At 51.3% G+C, this 6,976-nt stretch overlaps 1 pseudogene across 1 annotated transcript; it reads right to left on the reverse strand.

Moving 5' to 3' along the window:
- Nucleotides 1-801: 801 nt before the first annotated feature.
- Nucleotides 802-2,631, reverse strand: LOC308520316 (eukaryotic translation initiation factor 3 subunit M-like; annotated as a pseudogene). The gene is made up of 2 exons: nt 2,560-2,631; nt 802-1,927 (listed from the first exon to the last, which is right to left on the reverse strand). The product of its transcript is annotated as a eukaryotic translation initiation factor 3 subunit M-like (transcript).
- Between the last annotated feature and the right edge of the window lie 4,345 nt (nt 2,632-6,976).

The raw sequence follows: 6,976 nt of genomic DNA on the forward strand, positions 1-6,976 counted from the left end.
CTGTCCCCATCCGTGGAGATTCTGCTTCCCGGCAATTGTCGACAGTTTGGCTCAAACTCACAAAAGTTCCTCACAGGTTTGAATGCTTTTCCGTTAACAGTGACGCGGAGGAAAGGGCCCTGGATTGAGTGAGGACACCTGGCTTCTGACCCGTAATTACCAGCCCTGGGATCATGGGAGACGTCCTGAACAGCAGTAACGTCATCCGTCAAGTGAGGATCATAGCATTGTCCTTGCCGCGCTCAGGCAGGGCTCCGCTGACCTTGTGCTGATGGAAATGTTGGTGAAATGCCCAGGACACATCTTTTATTCACTCACTCACACGTTCACTCGGCAAACGTCCGCTGAGCGATGCTGCCCACCAGGCTCGGAGCTGTGAGGTCATGAGGTCCTCCCTCTCCAAGTAAAATCATCTGTGGGGCCCTAACCGGGTTGGCTCAGTGGATAGAGCGTCGGCCTGCGGGCTGAAGGGTCCCAGATTTGATTCCGGTCAAAGGCATGTACCTTGGTTGTGGGCACATCCCCAGTAGGGGTTGTGCAGATGGCTAATCGATGTTTCTCTCTCATCGATGTTTCTAACTCTCTATCCCTCTCCCTTCCTCTCTGTAAAAAATCAATAAAATACATTTTTTAAAAATCATCTGTGGGCTATCTGGGAAGACATCACAGAGACAGGCCAGAAAGATGGGATGTGAACCTCCTGGACCATGGAGACTTTAAGAGGGGCTGAGTGGAAGGCGGTATCTTATATTATTATTTTATTTTCCCCCCAAATTTCAGCTTAAAATGTTTTACTATCATTTAGATGTTTCCCCAAAAGAAAAATATTGATAGCATAAAAATCCAGGTATCAGAAAGACTCAAAAGGCTGTTTTTCACTTTGTTCAAGTTTTGTTTCCAGGCATTAAGTGTGCCATACATTTGTTTTCCAAATGTCCGATGTGTGCCGTGACTGCAACTGCTTTTCGCCGGGTCTGACCAATGTTGCCGTAGAGCACTTTTGTTCTCACGGCATCAGTCACCAACGCGTCAGCGTCATCAGCTCCAATCTGAAGTCCCTGTTGCATTGTATCAAAAGAAATTTCTTGATTTCCCACTGCCATTCCCATACAAGTAAGTGATCTCGTTTTTGCCACCTTCTGCTCATGTAATAGTCCAAGTGAATCTCTGAAGTCTTAACTATTCTGATAAAACTTGACATATGATGCCAATTTAGCATTCACAGAATTGGTTAAAAGATCATGAATAGGCTCGCCTTCCAAAAACTTGACTGGTTTCAAAGTAAGAAGATGGTCGAAGAGAAATGCATTTGGATCTCTCAATGCTCGTACGATACACCTGTGGTCCTCAACTCGCGCCTGGGAAGCACCGGCCTCCGTGTAGCTTCCTAGCAAGTCTACCAAGACTTTTGGAGCGGCATCACTTTTCCTTACAACCCACACGTGCCTCCTAAAGTAGCCGTAAAAGGGTGTGTGTTTTCTCAGTGGTAAGGTTCCAGTCAGAAATCCATTTTCTGACCTGACCCGGCTCAGCTGGATGGCCCCACAGGATGCTGCCACTTTAATGAGGCTGCAATATGCTGTATATCTTACAGGCGTATTCTGATCCATCCCGTGGAAAAGGTTGCTTAGCAACTGCAGTCTCAGAGATGGGCGTTCACCTTCCCGAAATTTGACCAGCTTTTCACAGAGGTTTTCAATCAGGGCTCCTTGCTTTTCTGGCTCCAAGACCCACAGGAGGGCTGCCGCGCTGTTCATCACACTTTCAACATCTTTATCATCTTCCTTCAGACGTGCATCACAGGTTCAATAACTGAGCTAAATCTACATGAAGCCACCTTCTGAGTTCTCTGAAATTTCAGCTCCTTTGGATTTCAGAGAAGCTCAGCAGCCTGGTCGTCCTCACTGATGTCGATGAAGGCGGGACGCTCATGGTGAAGGCCCGAGCATGGAGGCCGCTGCACTCGCAAACCACGCCCGGAAGGTGGTATTTTAGATTTTATTTATTTTATATTTTTTAAAATATATTTTATTGATTTTTTACAGAGAGGAAGGGAGAGGGATAGAGAGTTAGAAACATGGATGAGAGAGAAACATTGATTCAGCTGCCTCCTGCACACTCCCTACTGGGGATATGCGTGCAACCAAGGTACATGCCTTTGACCAGAATCGAACCTGGGACCCTTCAGTCTGCAGGCGGATGCTCTATCCACTGAGCCAAACCGGTTAGGGCGGTATTTTAGATTTTAAAATTAAATTGTGCCCTAGGTGGTTTGGCTCAGTGGTTAGAGTGTTGGCCCTCGGACTGAAGGGTCTCGGGTTCGATTCTGGTCAAGGGCACCTACTTCAGTTGCAGGCTCAATCCCTGTTCGGGGCGTGAGGGAGGCAACCAATCGATGTGTCTCTCACATGGATGTTTCTATCTCTGTCTCTCCCCTTCCCTTCCACTCTCTCTAAAAAAAAAAAAAAAAAAAAAAAAAAATCAATGGAAAATATCCTCGGGTGAGGATTAACCAAAAAAAATATTTTTAAATTAAGTTGTGAAACTTTTATCTATTACCACTCCTTCTCCCTCCTCCGCCTTCTTCTTCCAACCTCTTTTTTCCTTTTTCTTTTGTAAATGCAGAGCCATTGTACTGTTATCAGCATAATTTCTTATTCACGATTTCCTTTCTAACAATAAAACCCTCCGCACATCTCCATTTACGAGGCTATCTGGGGTTATTTGCATTCTGACAGTTTAAATCAAATATTTTAAGAGCGGTCACGAGGAAAGCAGTAAATCTGTGACCCAGCTCCATCCCGCACAAATAATGACGATCTTGCGCCAAAGCAATAAACAACCGTAAGGCGGCGGCTCATTAGAGTTCACGATTCATCATCATGACGGACAAGTATTTTAATAAACAGGGAAGGGACGATGAGAAACCACAATGTTTGCCCTTCTTCCTTTTATTCCGTCTTTGCTCTTTATTTGGACCTTATCCTGGTGATTTTGGATGATTAGTTCTGGGGATGAGAGAGTTCCGAGGTCTCTGGTTTTGATGCATCAATACAGTCAGACATGAGCTTGCATGGGCAGAGGCAGAAGAAGAAGAAATGGCCTGGCCGGGAACCACTGGATGAGTCTGAGCCATTTTCCGAAAAGCTCCCATTTCTTTTCCTTGCTAATACCCCACCATGTTTGGGCCAAATTATCCTGTATTTCCGGAGATCGGTGACAATCCGTGATCGCCCTGGTGTTGAGGGGAATATAAGGGGACAACCTGGGGGTGTGGGGGGAGACCAGCAATCTGAATCTGTGCCGGTATCCAGTATCCTGATGCACACTCTTGTTAGCCTATAATTAGGTCACTGCCCCTTCCTTAGGCAATATTCTGTTTTCTGAAATACTCCCAGTTCACAAGGGCCACAAACCAAGAATTTAACAGCTTAGCCAGAGGGGAGGTCACGGGCACCACCCAGGCCAGGCCTTTGGGTGTAACCTCACGTCCCCCATCCCAGCCCACAGAGGGACTGCAAAGCCCGAGAAAAGTCCGGAAGCCTGGTCCGTATTTGGGGAGACAGAGAAACCAAGGGGATAAGTGGGAGAGACCCTCCACATTCAGTACTCGAGCTTTGGAGAGCGACTCCCCTGAGTCACGTACGAGTATATCTGCAAATAAAGGGTTTTCCCCGAATCTTCTGAGTACCTGTTGTGTGGTAAATTCTGCAACAGTGTCACCAGGGTGTCTCTCTTTGTGTGGCCCCTTGAGGAATTGTGATTAGTTCCTCTGGCTGCATAACCAATTACCCCATTCAGCAGCTTAAAACAACAAACATTATCATCGCGTGCAATGTCTGGGGGCCAGGAATTGGAGCCTGGCTTAGCGGGGTGATGCTGGCTCAGCTGGGTGATGAGGTTCACCCCTGGGGTTGCCACGCTGGTGCCGGCTACTCGTGTGAGGCCTCAGTTCTTCTCGGCCGGGGCCTCTGCACGGCTGCTTGAGTGTCCTCATAACATGGTGGCTGGCTTCACCCAGAGTGGGAGGTGGGAGACGGGAGACCAGCCAGGCGAAGCCACGCCTGCCTTCCTTCATAATCGAGTCTCAGAAGTTAGGTCCCCCATTTCCTCTTGGTCACACAGATCAGCCCTATTCAGAGAGAGGGGACGACCAGGAGGCAAGAGAGGTTGGGAGTTATCCTAGGAGCTGATACCACTCTGGTTCAGTTTCAGGAGTATGTGTGTGTGTGTGTGTGTGTGTGTGTGTGTGGCCCATTTGGTTCCAGAACTTTCTTTGAAATCCCTGGGAAAGAATGATCTTTTCTGCAGCAAGGCTAGTAACTAGTAACTAAGCCTGGGTAACACGGACCCAAGAGGCCTTTCTCAGGCCTTCCCATGCCTTATGTATTCATTTAACACACACAGGGCATCCCCCCCAAAAATATATACACTCTTTGAATAATTATTAATTCCAATGGGTTAAATCTGAAAAGAAAGAAATATCAATTGGTCTATGAGCTGTTAAGTGTGTATACATTTTTTGGGACACCCATATACCTCTTATGAAAATTATAAAAACTAGAGGCCTGGTGCACAAAATTTGTGCACAGGTAGGGTCCCTAGGCCTGGCCGGAGATCAGGGCCGATCGGGGCCTTCTGGCTGCCATCTGGGGCCTTCCTTCATTCCGTGCTGCCCACTGGTGGTCAGCGCACGTCGAACTCCGAGGGGACAATTGGCATATTAGCCTTTTATTATATAAAAGGATAATATACATATTTTTTTATAGAGATAGTTGAAGGTTATTCCTAATGTTGCCACTGAGAAGAAACTCTTGCTAACATTGTGGGGTATTTCTTTTCTTCCTCCTGGTCTTTGTCCATGTCTGTCTGGCTTTCCCTCTCTTCCCACAGCCCCCCATCCATCAGCGTTTTCATAGCAAGACATTTAAATTGATCTCAATATCGCACATCTTCTGTGGCACAAAACTAAAAATAATAGCTCGTGAGTCACAGTATCTGCAGGCTCGTTTCCCAGGAACCTGGGTGCTGGGAGCAGCCTCATTGCTGACTCTGGAGTAGGGCCCTGGTCCACCTGCTTCCCCTGGGGGCTGGCAGGACAACCCGGGCCCTGAGGAGTGGGCTACCAGCCTCCAAGCCTTCAGCCAGGGGCCGTGGGTCTCGGGGAGGCTCGAGGGAGGGGCATCTGTGAACTCTGAGAGCCTAGGGCCGGGGGCAGGTTGGCCTCTGAGGGGCAGGGCTCCTGTTTACCCTTCTGCCCTGGCTTCCAAAGCTTGGTCTCTTTCTGGGGTCAGCTACAAGGGGGGGGACCCCTAGAGCAGACTTGGGTCGCTTCTCATGGCAGCTGGATCAATGAAGTTGTGGACTGACCAACGCTCCTGATCCCACACCCACCCTCCCTCAGGATTCTGCTCTCTTGGTTGCATCCTCCAGTAGCCATGGGGCCTGGTGGCGCCCTCCCTCAGGCCATGGCAAAGCTGGGTACACCCCCACACCCCCACCAATACACATACCTTCGGGCCCTGCTGGAGCAGGTACAAGCAGGGGGGTGGGGGTGGGGGGAGGAAGCCTGTCTGTTGTAGCTGAGCCTGGGCTCCTGGTCTTGGCCGGGTGCCCACTGATGCCAGCTTCTGCCCAGCCCTGCTCTTCGTCTCTCCCCTCCTCCTCCCCCTCCTCCTCTTCCCCCTCCTCCCCCTCCACTTTTGGGGCTACCCCCCACAGGCCCCACCAGCTCTGTTCACCCCCATCATGCCCCTCCCCCAAGTCACTCCTGACCCCCAGCCCCCTTCCCCCAGCCATCACCTCCAACTGCGGCGATTCCCCAGCACACCTGGTTCTAAGGAGGTGACTGGGGCCCAGGCGGCTTCAGCATGGCGCTGGTCACAGAAAGCCCACACCTGGGACCAGAGGGTGGGAACCTTCAGCCTCAGCCCCCAAACTCCAGGGAGGGAGACTGAGTTATACAAGTTCAAAGGAGACTGGAAGCTTCTGGTTGGGAACTGGGAGGCGCTGGGAGGTGGAGGGGGCACAGAGCTCCGGGCCCTCCCTGAGACTGTCCTGTGAGCCTCTCCACGCTGCCCCGAGCTGTGCTCTTTATAACAAACCAGTCGGCGTGAGTACGCGTCTCCCGAGCTTGTGAGCCGTCGAGTGGATTACGGATTACGGAACCCGAAGAGGAGGCTCCCTAAATGTACGGCTGTTTGGTCCCTGGGACTTGCGACCAATGTCTGACGTCGGGGGGCAGTCTTTGGGGCTGAGCATCACCCTGAGGGAGTTAGTGTCAGGACAGGACCGAACTGTGGGCACCCGGTGGATGTATGCAAGCGGAGAACTGGATGTGACATCACATTCCCGCTGTCAGGAAGGAAAGACATCAGGCAGCCCCAGCACATGAACCTTTGGAAATGGATTTGAGAGAACAGGAAACCTGGGGTCTTGAGATGTGCGATGATCCTCCCAATCAGCCCCCCCTAGAGGTCCCCCCACTCAGCACCCCCCCCACTCAGCTCCCCGCCCCACTTAGCACCTCCCCACCCACTCAGCACCTCCCCACCCACTCCCCCCATCTCACTCCCCGCCACTCAGCTCCCACCCACTCAGCTCCCCATCCACTCAGCACCTCCCCACTCACTCCCCCCATCTCACTCCCACCCACTCAGCTCCCCATCCACTCAGCTCCCACCCACTCAGCTCCCACCCACTCAGCTCCCAGTCCAGGTTTCACAGCCCACTGACCCACCACCACTCAGCTCCCCGCCCTTCACGTGTGCCCCTCCTGGTTCCCCCTAGGAGGGGCCAGGGCCATTGGCACCAAGTGTCCTGGCGTCATGGGCTGCGAGGGGAAGAGCCGGGGTCCCTGGTGCTCTGCCACACAGGAGCCCACAAATCACCCTCTTCCTTTGGTTGTTGCTGAGGTTCGATGCTCGCTCTGCTGAACGTGTCTCCCGCCGCAGATGGAAACCGGCTTCTATGCTGC

This window comes from Myotis nattereri (assembly GCF_964212035.1).
Source record: "Myotis nattereri genome assembly, chromosome: 5".
Taxonomy (NCBI): Eukaryota; Metazoa; Chordata; class Mammalia; order Chiroptera; family Vespertilionidae; genus Myotis; species Myotis nattereri.